Below are 12917 nucleotides of genomic sequence, written 5' to 3' on the forward strand. Positions count from 1 at the left end.
TATTGGTCCTCCACAACAATTCTTTGTTGCATACAGTTTGTTCAGGATCTGACTTACTTCCACTTCCATGAATGGGAAGTGCAGTGGAGGCTAGCTTTATTGCCCACTCAAGGGGTTGGGAGGAGGCACTAGCTTATAGGGGATTCCTGGTATTCATCTCCCCCCTTATCCGTTGTTTTGGATATTTGTTGGTCAATAATACGGGAATGTGTTCCGATGTATGTTGGTCCTGATCCACATATCCATTGTTTGCAAGAATTAGACCCCATGTGAATTGGAACATGTTCACCTATTGTACAATAATGTATTGAACATGGCTGGTGGACACAAATACAAGGCTTATTACCTACAGAGCACATTCTCCATGCTGATTTAGGAGACAGCAGATAAAGGAAAGCCCAATGTAAAGGAGTTTTGGAAGTCCGACATCGTGAATGGTGTGGAAAAAATTGACACATCGTGGGAAGATGTCACTTCAGTGTTTAAATAGCCAGATGCTGTCCAAAGTTTGGTAAGATTTGATGTCGTTCCTGCTCTTGAACAATGAATTGTCAAGTTGGTGAAGGATATTGGCTTCGAGGAGTCAGAGTACGATGTACAGGAGTTGTTGGAATCATACTGAGCAGCTGAAAAGTAAAGAACTGATTTGAGCTGAGCCAACAATGGATATCTGAAAAAAGCAAGGATGATGAATAGAGCAGGAAACCAGCAATCTGACGACAAGGAATCTCTTCATCTCATCCTACAATCCAAAAGAAATAGGAAAGCGTAGAGACTAGTGATCCTTTTTGTGAACGATCTGCCAAAGTCTCTGGGGTTCTCAGTGATGCAGTGGCTTGCTACGGGGGGCGGGTCCTACATTCAAAGATTTATGCAGGAGAGCACGCTTTGATAAAATGTTTTAAGGCTTCTACCAAAAGCCAACCAAGATAATCCAGTTGCCACCCCAGCGTAAGTTTAGCTTAATTGGCACTATATTATACTGTTGTTGTATTAAAATGTTCTCTGTTTGAACGGTGATAGTAGGGTTCTGCATAATTTTATTCAGTGTTTTGTGTAAAATGTGTACTGTACTGTATTACCTGTTGCCCCCAAAAGGCATATTTTAATTGAAAAGAGCATTGTCATAAGTGAGTGTAGTGAAGTTGTGCATGCAAACCCCACCCTTTCCCCATTCTGTTATTTCTTGGGGAAAATATTGTCGGTATATATTGTTCCAGTATCCATTGCCCTTTTCAAGAACACAGTCCCAATGAATGCTGCTGATCCACTGTATTAGCAAACTTACATCTATGCAAATTAAAGTTATAGTTAAAACAGTGCAAGTGCACACCAGTATGGCTGTTCTTAAATGGGTTTTAAGGAGCTTATATCAGATAAGTGTAATATTAGCATGGATTAAATCTAAGACATCCTGCATAAGCATTTTTACACTAGTCTAAATTGTTTTTAAACATTTAAATTAAATAGTAAGTTGCTCCTATTTTTAGTAAAGGCCTTGATGTGTCCTAGACAGTCAGATTCTCAAGTGAATATCAGACCATACATGCATTGTCGATTCAGAGTGATTTCTTAACATCTGCATCTATCCCTTGGGAACTGCATGAGATGTGTTTTCATGACTCAGTTGAGAAAGGAAACTTAACTTTTAAAAAGGAGCTCATGGCAGTAGCTGCAGGCTAATGTACTGGGTGGTATTGTTTCCTTTGGTAGGTCTCAAATCCTTTATAAGGGTGGGTATATATATTTTTTTCTCTTCTAGAAGAGGGGAAATGGACAAAGATTTTTTTTTTTTTAGTCTGTTGCCCAGTATTCTTTGAGGCATTGTCAGCTTGTTTCCTAACTCCTAATACTGTCTCTTTTGCATATCTGTAGAATGGATAATTGGGAAATGGAGAAGGGATGATGGTATAAGGTTTTTTGTAGGACTGTCATACAGTTAAACAAAATTAATTGCAAAATTAAAAAAAGTCTCGCAGTTCAAGAATAATAGAATACCAAAAATACTCAAATAAATGGCATGTTATCTGTGTGCAGGGCACAAGGCTCTTAACACATTAGCACCCCTGCCATCCCCAGAGCTGCAGGGTGGGGCTTCTCCTTCCTGTTGCTAGTACCTCCCTCCTTGCTTGGAGATCTACAATTAATGTAATAAAAAATAATGCAATAAAAAATAATGCACTATTTCGTTTTCAGTTGATCACCCACAGGCATTATCTTCTATTGACACCCTAATTTTCCCCTTTTCTCTCACTTTTATAAGTTCACCTATGAATGTTCAGTAAGAATGACCACGTGGGAGAAATTTGAATAAAAGGGGTATGTGGCTTGTTGGACAGGGATATGGAGGTCTGTCGCATACCACAGGGCTGCTTGGCAAAATGTAGTAGTGTTATAGCTGGGAAGAATCTCTCAATAAGCTGTGAAGAGGGCACCTATTACTTGTGGATAGTTTAGATCAGCCACTTGAAATAGTTCTTATGTATCGTATCATCAGTCCTTCCGCCTCTCTTGTGATGGTCACTTGACCTGCAAAGTCTAGATCCAAATCGGGGTTTTTTTGTTGTTGTCACCAGAGGACCCTTTCTCCTCTCTCACAAGGAGGACCTTATAGATGGGAGAAACTTGAGCCGCGTTCCCCTTGGAGAAGTGGTTACTAGTACTTTGGAGGAGGTACAGAATAGAGTTCTCAGTTGCCCCAAAATTAATACTTTTCTTCAGTGTCAAAGGATCCCTAAAGAAGATATTCTAACCAGAGTAACTGTGTGTTCTCCACAAAAACTCAGTGTCTTATTTTTTAGTAACTAAGGCTGCAGTCCCTCAAACTAATGGTTTGGGTTTGTGTTGATGTCAGTGATCTTAAGAGACTTAAGAAATTCCGGTCATCTGAAGAAGTGGGCTGTGCCCACAAAAGCTCATGATCCCATCTACATGTTTTGTTAGTGTATAAAGTGCTACCAGACTATTTGTTGTTTAAGATTATCCTGTACAGACTAACTCGGCTACCCCCGGAAGCTTCTGAAATTGAGGACATTCTTGTTTCCTTAGGTAAATCATTCAGAAGTTAATACAGGCGCCGGTGCTTTTCTGTTCATGATATGAGAGCACTGATGTCCCAGAGATTAAACAGCTGCTTATTCTACAAACAGCATGTTTAGTGTCTTGGAACAGCTCTTTCACCTGCCTGACACATGAATATGTGATGAGTGACCTGCAGCCTTTGTGGATAAAGTGGTGGAAGTCAGCCTATTTGAACCACTCTGGGAGATCTTTCAGACATAAGCCTATGACACTTTAGCACACATAGCTGATGGAAAATGCAGCAGCTCTGAAGGCAGATACAGCTGTGCTCCTTGCCAGGAAGGGAATACAAGGCAAGGATGGTGATGATCAAGTCTCCTTTGATATATTCTTAAGATGTGCCCCAAAGCTTCCTGCATGATTGCTACAAAGATCTACTTAATTCTGAGTTAATCCCCTAAATATACATAAACAGATAGGATCTTTGTATTTCTTTGCCCTAATTCAAGAGATGGGGTGTGGGTGTGACTTTTTCCCCTTAAATTCAGATTGCTGTAATTTCCCGAAACATGTAAATTCTTTCCTAGCAGTCTGTAACATAAGCAGAAGTTGGATATAATCATGACTGCCCCCTTGTGGTTGTGCCTATAATGATAGGCCAATTTTTTTCCAGAGTTGATTAAGACTGAAACTGCTAAACGTAGGGGCTACGTCTACACTGGCAGCTTCTTGCGCAAGAACTCTTTTGTGGAAGAGTTCTTGTGCAAAAACTCTTCTACAAGAGAGCGTCTACACTGGCATGTGCCTTTGCATAAGAGATGTGCTTTTGCGCAAGAGCATCCTTGCCACTGTAGACGCTCTCTTGTGCAAGAAAGCTATGATGGCCATTTTAGCCATAGAACTTTCTTGCACAAGAAATTCATGTTTCCTGTCTACACTGGCCTCTTGCGCAAGAACAGTTGCACAAGAGGGCTTATTCCTGACTGGGAGCATCATAGTTCTTGCGCGAGAAGCACTGATTTCATACATTAGAACGTCAGTGTTCTTGCGCAAGAACTCGCGGCCAGTGTAGACAGGCAGCAAGTTTTTGCGCAAAAGTGGCTGCTTTTGCGCAAGATCGCACCAATGTAGACCCAGACAGAGTGTTTGCCCAAGGAAGAGGTTGAATGGTGTCTGTCTTCCTTCACAAAGGCAATCCAGTTCTGGACACGCTAGCTGTGATGGCTGTAATTTTTAAGGAATTCAGGGAAGGGTGGTAGAAGCTTGCACACTGAATCTTGGTATTTGCAGCAAGGGGAGGAACATGAATGACTTGTCATTGAGCCTCGGGCTTGCTTAAAATGTTTCTCTCAGCCGGTGGTGTTTCTTATAGTGTTTGTGCAATCTTAAGAAAATAACGTACTCTCTCCTATTTCTTAAACTTTGCTTACATGGATTTCTTTATTATATAGGTCCAGGATCTGTCACAGGGTTGATCCTTGTACTATCCTTGCATTTTTAAACATCAGGGCAAACTTTTTTTAGATGAAATTAACTTTGATGCTAGCTTGCCTTTTAAACTGGCATATTTATTTCAGTAAATGCATGCTGTGCTAGTACAATGAAAAACATTTTACATTGTAACTCCTAAAGAAGTTCACAAGACTACTGATAATGCATGCATGTGTCTAAACACCAGCCCCCTCTAACTCCTGTGCATCTGTAAGGCCCCATGGAACTGAATCTTTAGGTCAGCCTCCCCTCTTTTTTTTTTTTTGTCCCCATTTCACTGCATTAGTCCCTCTTCCTTGCAGGCTTCCTTAGCATTACACTTCATGAAGTTGGCCAAAAATCTCTGTGCGAAGAGTGTACATCATGAGACATTGAAAGGGTCATAAATCAGGCAAATCAAAGCAAATTTCAGTGTCCCAATCCAGGATACTTGCAATGAAAACTTTGACAAATTTCCACTTGAGAATTTTCAGTGGAAGCAAAAGGTTGCAAGGAACTGTGATAGTGTGGCGTGGGTTTTTTCCCCATGTTACCAAACCTGAAAATATTCCAAAAGATTCAACTTCTAAAAGTTATGAGCTACTGATCTCAAGGGGTACGTCTAGACTACAGGGTTTTGTCGACAGATACTATCGACAAAGCGCGTCTAGACTACATCCAGTTCTGTCGACAAAGCAAGCAGCTTTGTCGACATAACAGTGTGGACACAAAGGACAGTGTAGATGCAATAATGCCTTCTATCGACAGAACTCTGTCAACAAAAGGCGTTATTCCTCGTAGAATGAGGTTTACATACGTCGACAAAACTGCTGAGTTTTGTCAACATTATGTCGACATAACTCAAAGGCAGTTTGGACGCAGGTATAGTTTTGTCGACAAAAGTCCACTTTTGTCGACAAAACCCGGTAGTCTAGACAAACCCAAGGTGTTAAAACAAACTCTTAGCACAATTTCAGTTCTTTAGCCATAGTATTGTCTGTTGTATTTTGCATCTTCTCTAAGGGTCTGAGTATTAATATAACATATTAATTGAGTCTCACAGCATCCAGTGAGCTGGGTATTATCCATTCTGTATGGACAAGAAAACTAAATCAGGTATTTTGTCCAATTATGAATCAGGGACAGTGCTGGAATACAAACTAGGACTTGAGCTTGTGTTTCGCTGCTCTGATTACTTGACTAAGTTTCCTGGACTAGAAAGTCTATTGCAGAATTCATTGTGAAACCATTTAATTAGTTATATTAATTGAGATGTATTATAGAATCACTTTCAGCTGGTGAAGGAAAATCCCCAGAGGACATCGGAGATTTTTTTAAATTCCTCCACTTGGGTGAGTTTGCTGCCTGTCAAGAGCAAGACCAACCTGTCAGGAATGTGTGTGCTGGGACCCAGTTAAAAGGTAAACATTCCCATCTTGGGATTTTGTCTCCATAAGCAGGATGTGGCAATATTGGAGAGGTGCAGAGTGTCTGACCATATTTAAACAACATAGTTCTTGCTGTTCCTGTTTAAATCCTCTTAGCCTGCCATTAAGTTGACATCCCCGTGGCTCTGATAGAATTTAGAGAAGAGAAGAATTTAGAATATTGTCCCGGGGGGGAATTATCACTAACTAGGGATGTAAAGGGTTAATTAGGTAATTGATAAGCATGCTGCTTAACTAGGTAACCGGTTAACTGGTAGGGGGCTGCTTCATCCAGGCCCCCCCCCCCTCACTAGTTTGATGCAGGGGTTTTGGCTTGGCCAACCATGCTGAGGACAGGAGGCAGCCTGGCCAGGCCCGCTGCCACAATACCGGTTAAATGCTTTGTTTGACAAATTAACTACCTAATCAGGATTTTACATCCCTGTCTCCAACCTGCAGATTTCTGTTCTCTAGCCATCCAGTTAATGTGAGTTGGAGTACTGTGTGCGCTATGGGCCATGATACAATGCGTTGCCCTCTTTAGTTATACTATACTTCAGTGTTTCCTAATTTTATTTGGCCGCAGAACCTTTTAAACGCCAAAGAATTTTGCGGAACCCCTAATTACAGTTTAATACATGGAGCTGAAAAAGTAGACCACAAATAAGTAAGGGTAATAATAAACAAAGGCTAAACAAGGTAATGAGATCAACATCTAGTTTAATTGAACATATTTAAAAACAAAAATCACATACTATTCATAATTATTTTTAATCATAAAATGTTGTTGTAATGGAATTGCCTTGCGGAATCCTTATTTTCACTTTGCGGAACCCTAGGGTTCCACGGAACACCATTTGGGAAACACTAGTGACCTGATCTGTGAAGGACTGGTCAGCTTCCAGTAGGCTTGGCTGGAGGTGGCTGGCAAGAATAAATGAGACCGGATCCATGAAACAAGTATTTCCACTTACTGTCCCCTCTGTATAGAGTGATTCAGTCTTCACTTGTGAACTCCTGATCATTGTTTGTAAACGAAGGGCTTGACTGGGATAAACAATGAAATTGGGTGTATACTAAAGATTTTTACAGAAAAACCAAAAAAAAAGGGGGGGGGAGAATACCTGGAAGGAGCAGTCTATTTATGCTAGTTAGTTTATAGCAAACCAAATCTGTTGTTTCTTAGTGATTGATTTATTAGTAAATTGTCTGCATCTTCACTGTCCTAGTCCATCTCTAACAGTGACCCAGCAAGCGTTTTGACTGAGAGGAATTGTGATTGTTCCATGTGAGAATTAGCCAAAACAGTTTTGGATGTTTTCTACATTTTCAAATACTTTGATTTCAACTAGAACACAGAATACAAAACATACAGTGCTGACTGTAATTTTTATTAGAAATTTGCATAGTAAAAAACAAAGGAAATAGTATTTTCAATTTACTTCATATTACTTTCCCTGTTTATCATGACTTAAATTTACAAATGGAGAACTATGTACAAAAATAACCACATTAAAAAATAAAACCATGTAAAACTTTAGTGACTACAAGTGCACTCACTCCTACTTCTTGTTTAGCCAATCAGTCTAACACAGTTTCTTTACATTTGGAGGCGCTAACACAACCTTCTTGTAGTCCACAGTGTTATCTGCAAGCGAGAACGGGTTTGCATTGCACAATTGTAGATGGCACTGCAAAATGTTTAGAGCCCTGCAAATCCACAAATCCCCCTTTATATCCACAGATATCCGCAACTCATTTTTTATGGATATGGATGCTAATGCAAATTTTATATCTATTATCCTGCAAATTTGTGGGAATCTGCACCCATGGTTATCGGTCCAGATATCTGCAGCTCATTTTGGCAGATACAGATGCAGATACAAATGTTGTATTTACACAGGACTCTAAAGATGTTTGTTCCAGATGTGCTAAAGATTAATGTCCCTTCTAGAAGACCTGCGTTAATGCTGATGGGTTTTGCTTGATGACGGTCCAAAGTGCTATCGATCTACCCTGTTCTCCTTCATTAATGGAGTCAGATGCCACTAGCAGAAGGTTGATTTTCTTTTTTGGTTATTTGGGTTCTGTAGTTTTACCCCAGTATTGCTTTTTAAGACCTCTGAAAAGCATGCACCACACTTTGTCGTTAGATTTTGATTCTTAAATCTTGAGTGCTATACCTATCTTGAGAGAGAAATTTGATTTGGTTATCTCTGCTGTGAACGTGAACAATATGTTCTGGGTCATCATCCAAAATTGCTACATTAAATATATACTGGAGTGTGAGTAAAACAGCAAGAAATATACAATTCTCCACCAAGGGGTCCTTTCACAAACTTACTTTACTCATTTTCATAACAAGTGCCATCAGCCTGTCCTCTGGAATGGAGGCTGAAAACATGAAGGGGAATACAAATGTTGAGCATCTCTGACACCATACAGAAATGGGCAGCATTATCTCTCCAATGTAAACCAACTTGTTTGTCATAGTGATTGGCTAAACAAGGAGGACTGAGTGGACTTGTAGGCTCTAAAGATTTTTACATTTTGTCTGAGTTCAGTTATGTGTAACAAACTACATTTGTAAAAGTGACAAGGAATCCTGTGGCACCTTATAGACTAACAGATTTATTGGAGCATAAGCTTTCGTGGGCAAAGACCCACTTCGTCAGACTCCTCGTCGCTTTTGCAGATTCAGACTAACACGGCTACCCCTCTGATACATTTGTAAATTGTACTTTCATGAGAGCGCTCACACTACAGTGCTTGGATTAGTTAAATTGAAAAATACTGTTAGTATTTTTAAAGTACAAGTATTTGTAATCAAAGGTAATATAAAGTGAGCACTGTGTGTTTTGTATTCTGTTGTAACTGAAATGAATATATTTGATGTGAGGAAAGATTGGACTTTTTTAATGTTTAAATTTGTATGCTATTGTTTAACAATGCAATTAAAACTGATTAACCATGATTTTTAAAATTGTAAGTGAGTAACTACAATTAATAGCCCTAAAAATTAGCTTATTTACAAAAGTATTTTTTTGTTACACAAGAAGTCATGTTCATTCTTCATGCCTCAGTTTCTCACACACAAAACAGGAGCAATAATACACTCAATTGTAAAAGGCCTGGAGACCTACTGATGAAAGCAGTGTATGAAGTGGGTGTGGCAGTGTTTCCATTATAGCAGCATGGGGAGTTTTGACACTGGATTCCGTTTGATAACATGTCCTCTTTCACTAGGTGATAGCTGTCAACAGGAGTCTCAAGTACCCCCCTTAAAATTCAAAACTTGAATTGAAATACAGCTAACCAATTATATGCCACATGGCTACTAAGGTTTTTGTGAGGCACTGTTGGAATACTGCTAAGAACGAAGAGACTTCAGTTTTGGTGCATTTTTTTGTTCTATACTCTTGGTCATGTGCAGTCCATATGTGCCATGTTGAATGTTCATTATACACTTTATGGTTAAGCAACATACTTCAGCATGTGCTTACCTTTAGGCATGTGATTAATCTTATCCATATTCAGCAAAATACTTAAGCATATGTTGAGTCAAGCATAATGTTCAATCTAATTCCATTGCATTTTGTTCAGCAGCTTTATTAATACAGCCAGGAGTCCTGTGGCACCTTAAAGACTAACAGATTTATTTGAGCATCAGCTTTCATGAATAAAAACCACATTGTCAGATGCATGGAGTGGAAATTAGAGGCAGGGATATATCTATGTACTAGCGTATCAAGAGGAGAGTTACTTATCAACCAGTGTTAATGAGGCCATTTCATTCAGAGTGGATGTGGCTAACTTCCAACAGCTGATGGGGACATGTGGGTATCAAGAGAGGGGGAAAATTGCCTTTGTAGTGAGACCCATTCAGCAGTCAATTTTGGTTGTGTTAAATTTGCAAATGAATAGCTGCTCTATTGTTTCTCTTTGTGGTCTGTTTGAAGTTTTTTTTGTATAAAGATGTCCAGGGAGGATGTGTCCATTTATCCTTTAGCACAGGGACTGTCCAGTGCAGCTAATATGCATTTGGGGGTGGGGGGGGCCATGGATGGCATGTGATGGCATATATGTGTTATGGCCTGTGGGAGAACATTTTAACCTCCGTGGACAGTCAGTAAAAGATTTAAGTCACTGGTGTATTTGTGACTACGCAAATCCATCAACCATTGCTTTCTCCTGGAGGGAGGAGCACAGCAGATGGAGAGTAGCTTAGTGGGAAGAAATTGTGAACTTGACAAGCTCATGCTTCTGCAAAGCTCCACGCATTGAAGTTTTCTCTTGTTGCCAAGTAGCTCTTCAGAAATCTTGAAATTCATGATTTCTGCAGAATTGGTGATTGCTCAGCCCATCCAGCTCTTGTGATTATCCTGACTAGCTACAACATGTTCTGTGTGCAAACTCAGACATGCTGCTGCCTGCTGTCTTTAATTTTAGTGTCATGGATTGTGCTCGTCTCTGAAAATCCCTTCCATGTATGGAGTAATTCTCTGCAGCTCCGGTGTGCATCAGCCTTCTGTATTCCATCAGGCTCAATTGGGACCTTAAGGCCTTATGGACATTAGGGAATTCAGTAAAAATCACTGTTTGCAGTGTTTTAAGTTAACTAGTCCAACTGTAGTTGTCTGTCACCAGGCCCCAGTCTGCAGCAGGGCTCCCACCAGCACAGCTTGATAAAATTCCTTATGCGGACAAGCCTTGTAAGAAGTGTCATTCATTCTGTCTTCAGAAGTGCCAGGCGAGACAGTACTATGGAAAGGCTGGAGTGTCAAGCCGTTGTGGAAGGGGCTGCTCTGGCTGGGCTGGAGCCCCCTGTCCACGATGTGCGTATGCAGGGGCTCCTCCAGCTGGGCTAGAGAATTCTCTGCTCATGGCAGGCCCCACAGGGCTGGAGTAGCCTGCTGCCCATGGCAGGCGGGTAGCTGCTCCAGCCCCCACTGGTTACCTGTAACTCGGGGATGGGGAATCTTTTTCAGGTCACACACAGAAGAATCAGTTGGGGGCCACACCCAAGTGAGAAGCAAAGAGAACCCCAAACCTTCATTGATGTGGCCCCCAAATGAGAAGGAGAAAGACACTCTCCACATCCCCCCACACACCAAAGCCTGGGGGTGGGGGTGTCGTAGGCTAAGTAGATTTCATGTGCCCCAGCCCCATGGGGAGGTGGTGGGTGGCTTGGAGTGCTAGTGCAGGCTCCCCAATGCTGGGCGGGGGGGAGGAATCCCTGAGCTTTGGGGGCCAAATCCAGGCAAGCCAGGGGCTGCATCTGGCCCCAGGCCTTGGGTTCCCCACCACTGCTGTAACTGGTAAGCCTCACCCTAAGATTGTGAGGCTAACCAGTTAACCATTAACATCCCTAACAGACAATCCTCAAAGTAGCAATCTCTTCTGTCATTGATCTTTTTGTGATCTTACACGACACTTCCAGTATGTACACTAGGAAGAGCACAAGCAGTAAATAGTCTGTGCACCATTCCCAGACTTCTCCCTTTGATTCCCTACTTGGAAAGTGGACTTGGTTGTGTGGCTTTTTTTTAGCATCTAGTTCAGATTAATGTTCAGTGTTTTTCCTGTTTCTACATACCTCACCACTTCAAGATAGTGTGCAATTAATCAGATACAAACACATTTTCTCTGTTCAACTCGAATTTTGGCTTATCTTTGCAACCTGAAGACTCCACATACGTGAGATCTGGCCATTTGCGGAAATGGAGGTTTTTACTATGAAGAAGAAAAATGCTGTTTTCCCCTATAGGGTATGTCTACACTAGCCCCTTAGTTCGAACTTGCAAATGAAGCCCGGGATTTAAATATCCCGGGCTTTATTTGCATGTTCCTGTCCGGACGCCATTTTTAAATCCCACTAGTTCAAACTAACTGCCAGCAGCTACACGCAGCAGTCAAACGTTAATTCGAACTAAGTCCTTAGTTTGAATTAACTGTTACTCCTTGTGGAATGAAGTGCAACAGTTAATTCGAACTAAGGACTTAGTTCGAATTAACGTTTGACTGCCGCATGTAACCGTTGGCAGTTAGTTTGAACTAGTGGGATTTAAAAATGGCGTCCGGACGGGAACATGCAAATAAAGCCCGGGATATTTAAATCCCGAGCTTCATTTGCAAGTTCGAATGCCTACATTAGCCTTCCTAGTTTGAACTAGGGGGCTAGTGTAGACATACCCATAGTGTTTAACACAACTTTTTTGGTAGGGGGGACGGGTCCTTTTATCTCTGCTTGATTATGTTTTGGTTCCTAATGAGGTGTATGGTTGACTGGTCAGTTCATAACTCTGGTTTTGTAACTCAGGTTCTACTGTACTTTTACATAGCTTTTTGTTAAACAGTTGTTTGCCAGATATTTCCTTTGAGAGAGAATAAAATTTGCTGTGGAAGGGAGGCATTGGCTGCAGAAATCTCCTTGCAATGTCATATTCACATTTTTAGAGGAACAATTTGTTTTCCTGGCCAGAGTTGGCTACAAAGCTTAATCCATCCACATTTTATATTGACAGGTGTGCAACCAGCCCCAGCCTCCTTTGTCTTGATGCAGCATGGATCTTTCTTTATCACTTTCCTTTACGTCTGTGCTCTGTTATGAATATAATCTCTCTTCTTCCTTGTCTTTTTTTATAAGTGCTATAGCTTCCTATTTAGTTTAGAATTATTTCCAATTCATTGTTTTGATAGCGTGGTTTAGCAATACTACAAATGATTGGTGTCTACACTAAAAGTGGAAGCCAGTATTATGTATGTTAATGGTAACAAATCAAACTTAAAACCCTTAGCTGCTAACATGTTATGAGAAGACTTGGTTACCAAGTACCGCTTTTGTTTGGCTAATATCTCTTCTGTATTGTTTGGTTTTTTTAACTGAATGCTTTCAAAATCTCAATAGAAATGTGTTTATTAAGAAGTAATGAAATGACATTGTTGACTGCAGGCTGATAACAAAAGGAGCAGTAAAAAGCCTACACTGTAACTTTCCCT

Source organism: Pelodiscus sinensis, chromosome 26, assembly GCF_052426305.1.
Source record: "Pelodiscus sinensis isolate ZL-2025 chromosome 26, ASM5242630v1, whole genome shotgun sequence".
Classification (NCBI taxonomy): domain Eukaryota; kingdom Metazoa; phylum Chordata; order Testudines; family Trionychidae; genus Pelodiscus; species Pelodiscus sinensis.